Raw genomic sequence first — 17,947 nt, 5'->3', positions numbered from 1 at the left:
AAATTAGGGTAAAGGTGTGTGAAAGAAAGTAATAGAAGTGGAAAGAAATTGTAATTGAGTAGATTGGAAGTCAAACACAAAGGTGGGGTGAAGGGTTGGTGGATGGTGATGGGGAAAGGAACTATTTGTGGGATTGAGTGTAAGTATGTTTGAACATTTTTAAAGATTGTATGAAATGTATGTTTGTATGCTTGTATATGTGTATTAATGATGAATTAAAAAATAAAAAAAATTAAAAAAAAAAGTAGTGTTGGTGCTGACCTTTTAAGCCCAGTATTCCTGAAGGAGCGTCTCCACCCCCATCGTTCTGCCCAGACACTGAGGTCCAGCTCCGAGGGTCTTCTGGCAGTTTTCTAACTGCGAGAAGTGAGGCTACAGGGAACCAGGCAGAGGGCCTTCTCAGTGATGGCACCCTCCCTGTGGAATGTCCTTCCATTGGATGTCAAGGAGATAAAGAACTACACAACTTTTAGAAGACACCTGAAGGCAGCCCTGTACTGTATAATAATAATAATAATAATAATAATAATAATAATAATAAATAATTTTATTTATATCCCGCCCTCCCCAGCCGAAGCCGGGCTCAGAGCGGCTAACAACAGTAAAATGATAAAACATTCTAAAATCATTTCATTATAAAATTAATTCAAATCAGATTAATGGCAATCATTGGGCTAGAGTTCTGTGAGGATTGCCAAAGGAGGGAGTCAGGCTGTTTAAAGTTTAAGGTTTTATTATGTTTTTATATGAGTTGGAAGCCATCCAGAGTGGCTGGGACAACCCAATCAGAGGGGTGGGATACAAATAAATTATTATTATTATTATTATTATTATTATTAATAATAATAATAATAATAATAAGCTGGTTTTCAAGCTGCATCTGTACAGGGCCTCTGTGGAATCTTATCCAGGAACGGGTTTGGTTCTCAATGAAGAAGATTGATAATGGTGAACGAAATACCTGAAAGGACACCTTCTTCCCCCCAGACCCTCTCAGGTGCAGAGATCAGCAAAGGGGACCCTCCTAGTATTTCCTCCATCCTAAGAGACTTGGGTTGGGGGATAAGCTGCCCCAGGAGGAGGCCTTCTCTGTAATGGGCCCTAAACTGCAGCACTTCCTCCCCGCACAGGTCCGCCTGGCACCTTCACCTAGACCAGGGGTCTGCAACCTTTAAGACAAAAAGAGCCACTTGGACCTGTTTCCGAAGGAAAAAAAAAACTGGGAGCCGCAAAACCCGTCAATAAAAAAATAACTTTTTTGTCACTTTTTTAATTATTTCTTTGTTTGACCCCTCAGAATTACTCCTCCTCATAGAAATAAACGTTAAATTAACAAGTTACCTTTTTGTGTGTGTGTGTTCTTCACTCCCCTTCAAAACAGTGACCAGCGTACATGCCCCCTTTCAATGCAGTGACCAGCGTACATGCCCCTTACAATGTAGCGGGCGGGCGGGAAGGTGATGTTGGGATGGTGCGTGACTAACGCATGCACTGCCCCCATGCGACATCACAGCCAGTACAGCGCCCGCCACAGTGAGGAGTGTCGGGGCGCACAATGCGCCTCCTCCCTTCGCTAGTATCCGCCCTGGAGCCGTGGCAAAGGTGTAAAAGAGCCACGTGCGGCTCCGGAGCCGCGGGTTGCAGACCCCTGACCTAGACAGCTTCTGGAAAATGCTGAAGACCTCTTTCCCCTGACGTTTGGCACTGGAGGTATGTGTTTTTAGCACCCATCTTATTTTTATAAGTTGCTTTTAATGCTATGTTTTAATGTTGTAACAGAATCCTTCAGGTATTGCAGTCCTGAGCCATTTAAGGCTTTATACAGGGGCCAGCAAACTTTTTCAGCAGGGGGCCGGTCCACTGTCCTGCAGACCTTGTGGGGGGGCCAGACTATATGAACGAATTCCTATGCCCCACAAATGACCCAGAGATGCATTTTAAATAAGAGGACACAGTCTACTCATGTAAAAACACCAGGCAGGCCTCACAAATAACTCTGAGATGCATTTTAAATAAAAGCACACATTCTACTCATGTAAAAACACGCTGATTCCCGGACTGTCCGTCGGCCAGATTTAGAAGGCGATTGGGCCGGATCTGGCCCCCGGGCCTTAGTTTGCCTACCCATGGCTTTATAGGTTGAAACCAGCACTCTGAACTGGGCCCAGAAATTGGCAGCCATTGCAGTCGGGCCAGGATCAGTGCAATATGCTCAAACCGTCTTGCCCTGGTGAGCAACTGGCCGCTAAATTTTGCACCAGCTGAAGTTTTTGAACCTTCTCAGAGGCAGCTGCATGTGTGATCTAATACATTCCTCCTCCTCTTTTTTGCAAACTGTGTTCCCTAATGCAACAGATTAGGGTTGCTGTATTTCAAAAAGTGAAAGTCCGGACACAAAAGTTATAATAATAATAATAATATAATAATAATAATTTATTATTTATACCCCGCCCATCTGGCTGGGCCTCCCCAGCCACTCTGGGCGGCTTCCATAAAAACCAAAAATACAGTAAAATATCACACGTTAAAAACGTCCCTGAACAGGGCTGCCTTAAGATGTCTTCTGAATGTCAGGTAGTTGTTTATCGCTTTGACATCTGCTGGAAGGGCGTTCCACAGGGCGGGCGCCACTACCGAGAAGGCCCTCTGCCTGGTTCCCTGTAGCTTTGCTTCTCGCAGGGAGGGAACCGCCAGAAGGCCCTCGGCGCTGGACCTCAGCGTCCGGGCAGAATGATGGGGGTGGAGACGCTCCTTCAGGTATACTGGGCCGAGGCCGTTTAGGGCTTTAAAGGTCAGCGCCAACACTTTGAATTGTGCTCGGAAACGTACTGGGAGCCGATGTAGGTCTTTCAAGACCGGTGTTATATGGTCTCGGCGGCCACCCCCAGTCACCAGCCTAGCTGCCGCATTCTGGATTAGTTGTAGTTTCCGGGTCACCTTCAAAGGAAGCCCCACATAGAGTGCATTGCAGTAGTCCAAGCGGGAGATAACCAGAGCATGCACCACTCTGGCGAGACAGTCTGCTGATCTCTTATACTTGAATCCCTGTGGGTAAGACCCATTGAAGAAGTAGAGGGTTTTATCCAATGGTAGCCATACTCACAGTAGACCCACTGCCTTGGGTCTCTTTAATTTCGCCAGAAGCGGCTTAGTCGTGCTGGCCACATCACCCGGACGCTGTCTGCGGACAAACGCCAGCTCCCTCGGCCTATAGAGTGAGATGAGTGCCGCAACTCCAGAGTCATCCGCAACTGGACCTAACAGTCAGGGGTTTCCTGTACCTTTTTACCCTGAGAAGATCTTAATTGGCGACAAACCCTGAGTTTGTTTACACCTACAGGATGGACAAAAGAACCCCAAACACCGAACATTTCAAGAAAAAACATTCTTACAATCCGTCACACCTGGCGAATAATGATTTGTTTTGGTTTTGACACATGCCATAAAGAAGAAGGTTGCGTCTCTTTCAAATCCTGCCCACTTTCTCTGTTTGCCAACAAAAACCCTGCAACTTTGGAGAGGAGTTTCTCCTGATTCCGGCCTCTTGTCCTCTCATAAGTAGGAGAAAACCAACCACCACCAGTGCAAACCCTTCCCTGCGTACATACATAACCCCTGATCGACAGGAAATTCTCACAGAACTGGAAATCTGAGTGGAAGCAGGCATCCAAAGTCATGGAAATCCGCACGAAATGGCATCGGATGAAAACTTCACCTTGCCCCAGAAGTCCTCCAAAGCTGAGAATCTTCTTGCGAAACAACTTTCACAAACAAGGCCGGATACAGCTATGCAGTACCGAGGGGCTGGCTTTAATTGAAAAACGTGTAGCGCCCCTCACAACGCGGTCCCAAAAACCAGCTTTTGTCCGTCCGTCCCCCGCAACAGGTGTGGGGCACCCGCTGTTGACCAAGTGCGTTAATTAGGCTGGAAACCCCAGGTCTCTCTCCCTGTGATTTTTTCGTTCCTCCCCACTCCCCTCATTAACCGCAAAAATAATATTTGCTGAGGCTGGCCATTTAACGAGACTTGTCCCGTTGGGTCCGATGTCTTGAGATACGGTTGAGCTGTCTTACAATGTTATGAAATCGCTCCTTTTTTCAGGTAAGGGTTGGGTTCTGCCATTGATTGATGCCTTTGCTGAGGGTGTGGCAGCCTCTTAAGCTCATAGATCCGCCGTCCCTGGCATTAGATGCGTCCACAGTCCTGGGAAGGCTTGCAAGGGCAGACGTGGGGGACAGCTGATCTCAGAGGCCTTGGAAGATGGACTGGAGGCGCCACGCAGTCCAGCATTTTCTCAGGAATATATTTATCATCTTGATGGTTTCCTACCACCTGTGGGCAGCACCAGGTAGGGTCTTTCTCCATGCCTCCTACCCTTCCCCAAATGGCTAATTCTTTGGTTGCAACCATTGAGGCAACCCACACAACACTGCAGAAGAGGCGCAGAAATGCTAAGGGGACACAGAAGTCTTGGAGGACTCCGTTGGTTAGAGCGTGGTGCTGATAACGCCAAGGTTGCAGGTTCGATCCCCGTAAGGGACAGCTGCATATTCCTGCATTGCAAGGGGGTTGGACTAGATGGCCCCCAGGGTCCCTTTCAACTCTACAACTCTGTGATTCTGTGACTTCTTTCTGAAGGCACCCAAGACAGGGAGCTTAGCAGTTTGTTGACTGGGCTGTATCCCATGTGGCGCAAACTCGTTTCAGGGGAATGTGTTGGAGAGTTTGCAGTGGGGTCTGGTCATGGGGAAAGAAAGGCAACAGTGGGAGATGTTGAGAAGTGAAAATAGCATCTGTTTGATTCCTGGTTCTTAAACCTGCCCTTGATATGTTTCCCTGGAGAAAATCCTGCAGGAAGGAGAGGAAAACATCTGATCCTCTTGGATCAAGGAACACCCAGATTTTGCAGAATTCCCTTCTGCAGAATTCTGAAAGCAGGAGAATGGGGAATGAATTGGACAACATTTTCTCTCTGGAGAAAATAATAAAGGTGGGAAGGGAAGAAGTTAGCTCCTCTTGGGTCAATGAACATCCAGATTTTGCAGCTTTCCCTTCTGCAGAATTCTGCGGAATTCAGCCTGCGGAATTGCATCTTTGAAAGCCGGAGACTGGGGAGTGAATTGGATCCTCTCATTGGAATAATGTTTGTTTCAAGTCTGCAAAAGGTTGTTACAGACTTCCCTCGGGCACTTGTCCATGTGCTGTACGAACAGCAAAGGTTCCTTGGAATCCCATCCAAACCTAAGTATTTGTGCCACGGTGTTTGATCAAATTTGCCCTTCCATATTTGTGTGGGACCATTGGACAGAGCCAGTGGACTGATCCATTTAGCCCAGCGTTGTCTACTCTGGCTGGCAGCAGCTCTCTACGGGGTTTCTGGCAGAGTCTTTCCCCAGCACCACCACCCCTGCCTGGAAATGCCCCTGAGAATACCTAGGACCTTCTGCATGCAAAGCAGGCATTTTACCTCTAAACCATAAACAAAACCAAGTTTCCAGACCTCATGATTGTAAGGACTAAATGAAGCTGTTTGATACTGAGTTGGACCAATTGCCCCATCTAGCTCCATAGTGGTTGGTTGGCGGTGGCTGTGCAGAGTATCAGGCAGGGAAGCCTTGAACCTGGGACCTTCTACATGCTAAGCAAGGGTCCTGCTACGGAGCTGCAACCCTTCCACCTTCTTGGAAGGGCAAAATGTTGAATGGTTTGTTTGTTTTTGCATGTGTGTGTGTGTGTTTGTGCGTGTGTGTTAATGTTCCCATTTTGCAGACTGGTCGGAGACTGCCCAGGGAGAGAGCCCTTCAAACCTTCATTTCCTCAGTCCATCTGCTGGCAAAGAGCCCATCAGATAAGGAAATGCAATTCGCAAATAAATCAAGTGCCCTCCGGAATGTTATAAATCCTCCAGGTGTAATGAAGCAGAACTGAGAAGAACACAATAAACACACTGATTTGTTAGTCTTCCGGTAACCACAGGTCTCTGGGCTAGGCTTTAAAAAATGTGCCTTCACGTGTGTGGATTCAAACAACCGGCTGTCTGCGACCATAGGGGTGTAGCCCATGTCAGCCACCCTCGGAGTAGACCCATTGAGATAAATGGCCATTGCTGACTTAGATGCATTAGTTCCAATAGGTCTGCTCTGAGTAGGATCTAGTCTGATTGCAACCACAGCGCAACCTGCATCCCATATTCAATTATTATTAGTCATTTATTATTAATTATTAATACCCTGCCCATCTGACTGGGCTGCCCCAGCCACTCTGGGTGGCTCCCAACATATATAAAAACATAACAAAACGTTAAACATTAAAAAAAACCTTCACTATACACGGCCGCCTTCAGATGTCTCAAGAGTCAGATAACTCCATACCCTCCAACATGGATATATACAGTTGTGTTTTAAGGCTCCCTCCCACACCTATAGGACGCGGGTGGCGCTGTGGGTTAAACCACAGAGCCTAGGACTTTGCTGATCAGAAGGTTGCGGTTCGAATCCCCACGACGGGGTGAGCTCCCGTTGCTCAGTCCCAGCTCCTGCCAACCTAGCAGTTCAAAAACACGTCAAAGTGCAAGTAGATAAATAGGTACCGCTCCGGCGGGAAGGTAAACGGCGTTTCTGTGCGCTGCTCTGGTTCGCCAGAAGCGGCTTAGTCCTGCTGTCCACATGACCTGGAAGCTGTACGCCGGCTCCCTCGGCCAGTAAAGCGAGATGAGCGCCGCAACCCCAGAGTTGGTCACGACTGGACCTAATGGTCAGGGGTCCCTTTACCTTTTTACCCACACCTATACCCATAGCTGTTGACGTTTTCCTTTTTTAAAGGGAAATTCCCTTATTCCGCATAGGATTCCTCACAAGAAAAGGGAAAAGTTGACGGCTTTGCCTATACCGTCGGTCACGAGTGCAATGCAGGGAGTGGACTTGATTACTCTTGAGGTCCCTTCCAACTCTTACATTTCTAAGTTTTCTTCTTATCTAATTTCACCCTCTCAAACATGTTTCTTAATACCTGTATATATTGCTGTTTTCCTACACTTCAAACCCCCTGTGGTCTTCACATATAAAACTTATAAAACTATTTCCTCTTCTCCCTTCCCAGCTGCTTCTGCTGTACTTAAAGTTTGTTGCCAATAGCAATGACCACATTGGATGGTCATGTAAATATGCCAAAGATTATTAGGAGATGGTCTATGTGGAATAAAAAAAGACATTTAAATCTATGTTTCTTTAAAAAAAATGACGCCTTCTTTCTGGGTATAAAAAGCACTCAGTCTATTTCTTTATGCAACAGCAGCTGCCAGGATAGTATATGCCAGAAAATGGAAATAAAGTAAAATTCCAACCAAAGAACAATGGCTGAATAAACTGATAGAAGAAGTAAATCTAGCGAATATGACAGCAGAAATAAGGAATCAGGATGAGAAGCAGCTAAGAGATGAGTGGAATTTTTTTGGAGAGTATTTAAAGAGATATGACACCAAAATTAACCTACAAGTAGGAATAATTAGATTAGCAACAGCTAATAACAAGGAATTGATGGGAAGAAATAGGGTGATTTGCAGGAAAAGAAGGCTTATATAAAATGCCATGGAGTGGTGGCTTGGGAAGTCCATAGAGCATGAGTAGGCAAACTAAGGCCCAGGGGCCGGATCTGGCCCAATCGCCTTCTAAATCTGGCCCGTGGATGGTGCAGGAATCAACATGTTTTTACATGAGCAGAATGTCTGCTTTTATTTAAAATGCATCTGGGTTATTTGTGGGGCCTGCCTGGTGTTTTTACATAAGTAGAATGTGTGCTTTTATTTACAATGCATCTCTGGGTTATTTGTGGAGCATAGGAATTCATTCATTCCCCCCCCCCCAAAAAAAATATAGTCCGGCCCTCCACAAGGTCTGAGGGACAGTGGACCGGCCCCCTGCTAAAAAAGTTTGCTGAGCCCTGCCGTAGAGTAACCATCGGTAATGGAAATGTATGAAGTACAAACAGAAAACTGGAAAATGTATAAATGAATAAATAAACCAAGGAGCTGGATGGAGCGATGGGGCTGTATGAGTCAGCTCACCTGTGTTCCACTCACCTGTGCAATGCGACCTTTGGGGCGGAGGTGGGGAAAGGAGAGGAAACCCAAAGCATAAAAGGCAATTAGAAACGGGTTTCCCCGTTTGGTGTTCCTCTGCCAACTTGTCTGGTAGTGAAGCTTCACGGTATCTGTGACATCTTTGGTGTTTTGGAAACAGAGCGGTTGAAACAATGCCGAGATATATAAACAGAGGAGCTCCTTTCAGCAAACCACAACAAACCTCCTTTTTAAAAATTAGTTTTTATTAAATATTTTTCGTGTGTGCTGTGGGAAGGAGTACCGTATTTTTCGCCCTATAAGACGCACTTTCCCCCCCGCAAAAAATGAAGGGAAAATGTGTGTGTGTCTTATGGGGCGAATGCAGACTCCTTGGCTTCAGCGATAGCAACGCGAAGCCTCCGAAGCCTGCGCTCCGGAGGCTTCGCGTTGCTTCCACTGAAGCCAGGAGAGTCTGCTCTTTGAGGCTGGCGGTGGGGGAAAGCAGCGCTTCCCCCATCGCCAGCCCCGGAGGATGGGGGGCAGCGGGAAGGCGTGCAACGCCTTGCCGCTACTCTCCAACCCGGCTTCGAGGCTAGTGGTGAGGAAAGCAGCGCTTCCCCCATCGCCAGCCCCAGAGGATGGGGGGGGGGCAGCAGGAAGGCTACCCGCTACTCTCCAACCCTCCTTTGGGCTTTTGCGGGAGATGGGGGAATTCCCCCACCTCACACAAAAGCAGGCAAAAGCCACGTGCTCTTTAAAGGGGCTCCGTGGCTTCTGCTGGCTTTTCTACGAGGGGGGGGGATTCCCCCACCTCCTAGAAAAGACTGCAGGAGCCGCGCGCCCTTTAAAGAGCAAGCGGCTCTTGGGGGCTTTTCCCCAAGGAGGGAGAAGGGACTGACTGGCCGAGTCAGTACCTTCTCCCTCCTGCGGGCTTTTGGGGGAGATGGGGGAATTCCCCCACCTCCCGCAAAAGCAGGCAAAAGCCGTGCACTCTTTAAAGGGGCTCCGCGGCTTTTCTAGGAGGTGGGGGAATTCCCCCACCTCCTAGAAAAGCCTGTGGGAGCCGCACACCCTTTAAAGAGCAAGCGGCACTTGGGGGCTTTTCCCCGAGGAGGGAGAAGGGACTGACTGGCCGTTTCAGTCCCTTCTCCCTCCTGGTCGAAAAGCCCGCAGGAGTCACGCGGGGCTCCTGACGGCTTTTGCGGGAGGTGGGGGAAATCCGCCACCTCCCGCAAAAGCAGGGAGAAGGTCTTGGAGTAGCGCACAGGCTGCGTGCAGCCTGCCCACTGCTCCGAGACCTGCGGGGGGGGGGAATCATAGTTTTTTCCTTGATCCCCCCCCCCTGAAAACTAGGTGCGTCCTATAGGGCGAGAAATACGGTACTTTGCTTTGTCTGATCTGAATCTTCCGATGCTCAGGTGTTACCCTACTACAAACAGGAATTCCCAGTCAAATAAAACGATGGTTTTTAAAGGCCTTCCTTTCCCTGCGGAGCCGTGTGGCTGTTTCTGCACGTAGATCTGCATTTTCCTCCCCACACTCTGTTCTGCTCTAAACACACTGACTCCAAAAATACAGATTATAATCTCTACTATGGGGCAGAGAAAGAATGTTTCTTCATCGCAGGGACATCCCCCTGCTGATCTCAGGAGATTAAAACTGGTGTTACATCACTCACTTTCGTTCCCTGAAAATAGTGTTGCCAAAGTTATCTCCCTCCCCACTTTCTGCTGAGCGGTGGCAAAATTCCACAGGTGTTTTTTTGGGGGGTCTATGTATGTCCCCTTGAGAATCAAGACACAGCAGAGGCTGTTGTAGCTTCAAGAAATATGACTTGTGCACATATTTACACCTGAGTAGGGTTGGAGAGTCCAGATCTTACATATTGTCCAACATTTCTCTGATGAAAATAGGGACTTCCTTTTCCAAAACAACAACAATAATCAGTGTTTTTTCTGGGGGGGGGGGAAGGTAGGGGAACTCACCACAAAGTTTGTTTGTTTGCTTGCTTGTTTATTGTGGGCCCAGTCGCAGTGCCGCCCGCAGTGGCTAAATGCAAAACGTGATTAATAAACTCAAGCAGACAATGATCTGGATTAGAAATGGCCACAACTTTATTGATTTTCAAATATGGGTAGATTTTTTGGCTCAGGCATTTGGTGTATATCCATCCCCGCCCCCTCCCCCTCCCCCAGGACAAAAAGATTATTTATCAGTGGCAAGACCCAGAGATAACAGCAAGAACCATTATTGAACTAACAGAACTGGACAACAGGGGCAAAGCAACTGCTTATAGTGGTGCCTCGCAAGACGAAATTAATTCGTTCCGCGAGTTTTTCGTCTAGCGAATTTTTCATCTTGCGAAGCACAAAATCCCATAGGAATGCATTGAAATTCAATTAATGCGTTCCTATGGTCAAAAAAAGTCCAAACAAAGCCAAATTTGGTACAACAAGAGTTTATTAAGTGCTCTTTAAAGTCACACATACTGTAAAGATCATTTCAAAAACTGAAGGAACAATAAATTAAGTTTCTAAACATGACAGAAAAACTTTTTTTTAAAAAAACAACAACATGGCCCAATGGTCACAGAAAATCATAAAAATTCAAACAAAACAAAACAAAACAAAAAACAAACAAACCCCCACACAAGCTCCCAGAGTCTTGCAAACCCCTCCTCAACTGTTCCCCCAGCCACCCACCACACAGAAATTCAAATCCAGAATTTTTTTAAAAAAACAGCAAAGTGGCCCAATGGTCACAGAAAATCATAAAAATGCAGAAAAACACACACACAAGCTTCCAGATTCTTGCAAACCCCTCCCCAACACCAAGTCCTTGAATTCCAAACACCCCAACCCAAAATCCCAACCCCCCCCAAAAAAAGTTTTAAAAGTTTAAAAGAAGTTTTGGAAAAGCTTCAAAAATCACCAAAAACCTCAAAAAAGGCTACCACACCGCGTTCTATGAGTTGCTCCTCGAAGTCAAGTCGCAACTTTATTAACGGTGTTAAGAAAAAGGAAACAAACTTGCAAGACGTTTCCGTCTTGCGAAGCAAGCCCATAGGGAAATTCGTCATGCGAAGCAGCTCAAAAAATGGAAAACCCTTTTGTCTAGCGAGTTTTCCGTCTTGCGAGGCATTCGTCTTGCGGGGCACCACTATATATACATTTCAGAAGGCCTGGGCCACTCCCCCTCCCAACGTGATTGGCTGCCTAAACATCCAAGCTGCGAATCGTGACTCAGAGTTCAAGGGCCAATGGCAGAGGCCCAAATTCTGAAATGTTCTGTGATTGGATATCATGTATTGAATCAGAACACAGGAGCTCACAATCCTTAGTCCAGACTCAAGCTCAGGCAAACACAGACCAAGGAATACAAAACAGTAGAGTTGGAATGGATCCTAAAGGACATCTAGCCCAACCCACTGCAATGCAGGGATCGTTTGTCCCACATGGAACTCGAACCCACAACCCTGAAATTAAGAGTTTCATGCTCTACTGACTGAGAATGTGTTTAATCCTACTGGATGGGAAACTCGTGGCCTTCCCGATTTTGTTGGACTCCAACTCCCATCAGCCAGCACAGCTGTAGGGCAGAGACGATGGGATCTGTAGTCCAGGGTCGTCCGGAGGGCTGTATCCTGGCTATCCTCTGCAATGTAGCACGAGGCCCTTCACTGCAAGACTTGTGCGAGGCTGGGAACTTGTTTGCTTAACTTGAAGGGACGAGCAAAAGAGCGGCAGGGACAAGAGAGGCTTAAAAGTTCAAAGAGAGTTTGGTCAAGGATCCAGCCGCTATGCTGTTGCTAGGCAACCAGGGGTGTGTGTGTGTGTGTGTGTGTGTGTGTGTGTGTGTGTGAATGTGAGTCACAGGCTCCCTGAGTCATCCCTGCAAAGTGGAGAGGGCTGGGGTGGTGGAGAAGAGGGGGAGGCACAAAGGGTTGCAGCCAACAAAGTCCCTACTCAGAGTAGACCCATTGTAATGAACAGGCATGAAAAACTTGGAATCGTACAGGTGGAAGGGACCTCGAGGGTCATCTAGCCCGACCCGCTTCTTTAATTTGCAACGGCCTTTTCCATACCCTCCAAAATGTATCTGATGGAAACAGGGACGTCCTATCCCATAATTTTGCTGTTTATACCCCACCCACCTGACTGGGTTGCCCCAGCCACTCTGGGCGGCTTCCAGCATATATAAAAACATAATAAAACAATAAACATTTTAAAAAATGTTTTAAGAATTGTATGAAATAAAAATAGAAATAAAAAACTTGAGATAACTCCACACCCTCCAACATTTATCTGAAGAAAACAGGAATGTCCTAAGGAAAAGCGGGATATTCCGGGATCAAATAAGAAACCGGGACACCTTCTGTAAATCTGGGACTGTCCCTGGAAAATTGGAGCACTTGGAGAGTCCTCATTTTCTACACAGATATTCTGAGGGTTGTTAGGACCCAAAGACATTTCCTAAATAGGGAGTTTATCTTTTGGAAATATGTTCCAGATATAAAAAATGGCAATCCTCTCAGAACCCCTACAGAGAGCAGAGAGGAGAACTCAAGACCACCTCCAACAACTTCAGTTATCGAAACGGGAAAGACGGCAGCTGAAACAACGATTTCTCACTCTACTCCAGGTACATCCACCAAGAGCGGAGAGGGGACCTCAGCTGAAGAAAGTGCCCCATCATCAACAAGTAGCGGAACCCCTACAGAGAGCAGAGAGGAGACCGCAAGCCCACCTCCAAAAACTTCAGTTATTGAAACGGGAAAGACGGCAGCTGAAACAACGATTTCTCACTCTGCTCCAGGTACATCCACCAAGAGCGGAGAGGGGACCTCAGCTGAAGAAAGTGTGCCATCGTCAACAAGTAGCGGAACGCCTACAGAGAGCAGAGAGGAGACCTCAAGCCCACCTCCAACAACATCAGTTATTGAAACGGGAAAGACGGCAGCTGAAACAACGATTTCTCACTCTACTCCAGATACATCCACCAAGAGCGGAGAGGGAACCTCAGCTGAAGAAAGTGCACCATCACCAATAAGTAGCGGAACCCCTACAGAGAGCAGAGAAGAGACGTCAAGCCCACCTCCAACAACTTCAGTTATTGAAATGGGAAAGACGGAAGCTGAAACAATGATTTCTCACTCTACTCCAGGTACAGTCACCAAGAGCAGAGAGGGGACCTCAGCTGAAGAAAGTGCCCCATCGTCAACAAGTAGCGGAACCCCTACAGAGATCAGAGAGGAGACCTCAAGCCCACCTTCAACAACATCAGTTATTGAAACGGGAAAGATGGAAGCTGAAACAACGATTTCTCACTCTACTCCTGGTACATCCACCAAGAGTGGAGAGGGGACCTCAGCTGAAGAAAGTGCCCCATCGTCAACAAGTAGCGGAACTCCTACAGAGAGCAGAGAGGAGACCTCAAGCCGACCTTCAACAACATCAGTTATTGAAACGGGAAAGATGGAAGCTGAAACAACGATTTCTCACTCTACTCCAGGTACATCCACCAAGAGCGGAGAGGGGACCTCAGCTGAAGAAAGTGCCCCATCACTAATAAGTAGCGGAACCCCTACAGAGAGCAGAGAAGAGACGTCAAGCCCACCTCCAACAACATCAGTTATTGAAACGGGAAAGACGGCAGCTGAAACAACGATTTCTCACTCTACTCCAGGTACATCCACCAAGAGCGGAGAGGGGACCTCAGTTGAAGAAAGTGCCCCATCGTCAACAAGTAGCGGAACCCCTACAGAGAGCAGAGAGGAGACGTCAAGCCAACCTCCAACAACTTCAGTTATTGAAACGGGAAAGACGGAAGCTGAAACAATGATTTCTCACTCTACTCCAGGTACAGCCACCAAGAGCAGAGAGGGGACCTCAGCTGAAGAAAGTGCCCCATCGTCACCAAGTAGCGGAACCCCTACAGAGATCAGAGAGGAGACCTCAAGCCCACCTTCAACAACATCAGTTATTGAAACGGGAAAGATGGAAGCTGAAACAACGATTTCTCACTCTACTCCAGGTACATCCACCAAGAGCGGAGAGGGGACCTCAGCTGAAGAAAGTGCCCCATCATCAACAAGTAGCGGAACCCCTACAGAGAGCAGAGAAGAGACGTCAAGCCCACCTCCAACAACTTCAGTAATTGAAACGGGAAGGACGGCAGCTGAAACAACGATTTCTCACTCTACTCCAGGTACATGCACCAAGAGCGGAGAGGGGACCTCAGTTCAAGAAAGTGCCCCATCGTCAACAAGTAGCGGAACCCCTACAGAGAGCAGAGAGGAGACCTCAAGCCCACCTCCAACAACTTCAGTTATCGAAACGGGAAAGACGGCAGCTGAAACAATGATTTCTCACTCTACTCCAGGTACAGCCACCAAGAGCAGAGAGGGGACCTCAGCTGAAGAAAGTGCCCCATCGTCACCAAGTAGCGGAACCCCTACAGAGATCAGAGAGGAGACCTCAAGCCAACCTTCAACAACATCAGTTATTGAAACGGGAAAGACGGCAGCTGAAACAACGATTTCTCACTCTACTCCAGGTACATCCACCAAGAGCAGAGAGGGGACCTCAGCTGAAGAAAGTGCCCCATCACCAACAAGTAGTGGAACCCCTACAGAGAGCAGAGAGGAGACCTCAAGCCCACCTCCAACAACTTCAGTTATCGAAACGGGAAAGACGGCAGCTGAAACAACGATTTCTCACTCTACTCCAGGTACATCCACCAAGAGCGGAGAGGGGACCTCAGCTGAAGAAAGTGCCCCATCATCAACAAGTAGCGGAACCCCTACAGACAGCAGAGAAGAGACGTCAAGCCCACCTCCAACAACTTCAGTTATTGAAACGGGAAAGACGGCAGCTGAAACAACGATTTCTCACTCTACTCCAGGTACATCCACCAAGAGCAGAGAGGGGACCTCAGCTGAAGAAAGTGCCCCATCACCAACAAGTAGTGGAACCCCTACAGAGAGCAGAGAGGAGACCTCAAGCCCACCTCCCACAGCTTCAGTTATCGAAACGGGAAAGACGGAAGCTGAAACAACAATTTCTCACTCTACTCCAGGTACGTCCACCAAGAGCGGAGAGGGGGCCTCAGCTGAAGAAAGTGCCCCATCACCAACAAGTAGCGGAACCCCTACAGAGAGCAGAGAGGAGACCTCAAGCCCACCTCCAACAACTTCAGTTATTGAAACGGGAAAGACGGCAACTGAAACAACGATTTCTCACTCTACTCCAGGTACATCCCCCAAGAGAGGAGAGGGGACCTCAGCTGAAGAAAGTGCCCCATCGTCAACAAGTAGCGGAACCCCTACAGAAAGCAGAGAGGAGACCTCAAGACCACCTCCAAAAACTTCAGTTACTGAAACGGGAAGGACGGCAGCTGAAACAACGATTTCTCACTCTACTCCAGGTACATCCACCAAGAGCGGAGAGGGGACCTCAGTTCAAGAAAGTGTGCCATCGTCAACAAGTAGCGGAACCCCTACAGAGAGCAGAGAGGAGACCTCAAGCCCACCTCCAACAACATCAGTTATCGAAACGGGAAAGACGGCAGTTGAAACAATTTCTCACTCTACTCCAGGTACATCCACCAAGAGCAGAGAGGGGACCTCAGCTGAAGAAAGTGCGCCATCGTCAACAAGTAGCGGAACCCCTACAGAGAGCAGAGAGGAGACCTCAAGCCCACCTCCAACAACTTCAGTTATTGAAACGGGAAAGACGGCAGCTGAAACAACGATTTCTCACTCTACTCCAGGTACATCCACCAAGAGCGGAGAGGGGACCTCAGCTGAAGAAAGTGCGCCATCGTCAACAAGTAGCGGAACCCCTACAGAGAGCAGAGAGGAGACCTCAAGCCCACCTTCAACAACATCAGTTTTTGAAACGGGAAAGATGGAAGCTGAAACAACGATTTCACACTCTACTCCAGGTACATCCCCCAAGAGCGGAGAGGGGACCTCAGCTGAAGAAAGTGCGCCATCGTCAACAAGTAGCGGAACCCCTACAGAGAGCAGAGAGGAGACCTCAAGCCCACCTTCAACAACATCAGTTATTGAAACGGGAAAGACGGCAGCTGAAACAACGATTTCTCACTCTACTCCAGGTACATCCACCAAGAGCGGAGAGGGGACCTCAGCTGAAGAAAGTGCCCCATCGTCAACAAGTAGCGGAACGCCTACAGAGAGCAGAGAGGAGACCTCAAGCCCATCTCCAACAACTTCAGTTCTTGAAATGGGAATGACGGCAGCTGAAGCAACATTTTCTCACTCTACTCCAGGTACATCCACCAAGAGCGGAGAGGGGACCTCAGCTGAAGAAAGTGCGCCATCGTCAGCAAGTAGCGGAACCCCTACAGAGAGCAGAGAGGAAACATCAAGACCACCTTCAACAACATCAGTTATTGAAATGGGAAAGACGGCAGCTGAAACAACGATTTCTCACTCTACTCCAGGTACATCCACCAAGAGCGGAGAGGGGACCTCAGCTGAAGAAAGTGCCCCATCACCAACAAGTAGCGGAACCCCTACAGAGAGCAGAGAGGAGACCTCAAGACCACCTCCAAAAACTTCAGTTATTGAAACGGGAAAGACGGCAGCTGAAACAACGATTTCTCACTCTACTCCAGGTATATCCACCAAGAGCGGAGAGGGGACCTCAGCTGAAGAAAGTGCCCCATCACCAACAAGTAGCGGAACGCCTACAGAGAGCAGAGAGGAGACCTCAAGCCCACCTCCAACAACATCAGTTATCGAAACGGGAAAGACGGCAGCTGAAACAACGATTTCTCACTCTACTCCAGGTACATCCACCAAGAGCGGAGAGGGGACCTCAGCTGAAGAAAGTGCCCCATCACCAACAAGTAGCGGAACCCCTACAGAGAGCAGAGAGGAGACCTCAAGCCCACCTCCAACAACTTCAGTTATTGAAACGGGAAAGACGGCAGCTGAAACAACGATTTCTCACTCTACTCCAGGTACATCCCCCAAGAGCGGAGAGGGGACCTCAGCTGAAGAAAGTGCCCCATCACCAACAAGTAGCGGAACCCCTACAGAGAGTAGAGAGGAGACCTCAAGCCGACCTTCAACAACTTCAGTTATCGAAAGGGGAAAGACGGCAGCTGAAACAACGATTTCTCACTCTACTCCAGGTACATCCACCAAGAGCGGAGAGGGGACCTCAGTTCAAGAAAGTGCCCCATCGTCAACAAGTAGCGGAACCCCTACAGAGAGCAGAGAGGAGACCTCAAGCCCACCTCCAACAACTTCAGTTATTGAAACGGGAAAGACGGAAGCTGAAACAACGATTTCTCACTCTACTCCAGGTACATCCACCAAGAGCGGAGAGGGGACCTCAGCTGAAGAAAGTGCCCCATCATCAACAAGTAGAGGAACCCCTACAGAGAGCAGGGAGGAGACCTCAAGCTCACCTTCAACAGTTTCAGTTATCGAAACGGGAAAGACGGCAGCTGAAACAACGATTTCTCACTCTACTCCAGGTACATCCACCAAGAGCGGAGAGGGGACCTCAGCTGAAGAAAGTGCGCCATCGTCAACAAGTAGCGGAACCCCTACAGAGAGCAGAGAGGAGACCTCAAGCCCACCTCCAACAATTTCAGTTATTGAAACGGGAAAGACGGCAACTGAAACAATGATTTCTCACTCTACTCCAGGTACATCCACCAAGAGCGGAGAGGGGACCTCAGCTGAAGAAAGTGCCCCATCGTCAACAAGTAGCGGAACGCCTACAGAAAGCAGAGAGGAGACCTCAAGCCCACCTCCAACAACTTCAGTTATTGAAACGGGAAAGACGGAAGCTAAAACAACGATTTCTCACTCTACTCCAGGTACATCCACCAAGAGCGGAGAGGGGACC

General features: G+C 48.2%; 1 protein-coding gene and 1 long non-coding RNA gene across 3 annotated transcripts in view; both read right to left on the bottom strand.

Moving 5' to 3' along the window:
• Window positions 1-17,947, bottom strand: part of LOC310697521 (uncharacterized protein) — a 119,158-nt gene that overhangs the window by 35,321 nt on the left and 65,890 nt on the right. The window lies entirely within an intron of this gene.
• LOC310697162 lies at window positions 8,857-9,357 on the bottom strand. Its single transcript, XR_014520968.1, has 3 exons — window positions 9,287-9,357; window positions 8,975-9,021; window positions 8,857-8,929 (listed from the first exon to the last, which is right to left on the bottom strand). It is a non-coding gene; the product is annotated as an uncharacterized lncRNA (long non-coding RNA).

The sequence above is a fragment of the Podarcis liolepis genome (assembly GCF_965112155.1).
Source record: "Podarcis liolepis genome assembly, chromosome: 18".
Classification (NCBI taxonomy): domain Eukaryota; kingdom Metazoa; phylum Chordata; class Lepidosauria; order Squamata; family Lacertidae; genus Podarcis; species Podarcis liolepis.
Note: the sequence above shows the minus strand (reverse complement) of the source record. Positions and strands in the feature narration are given on the sequence as shown.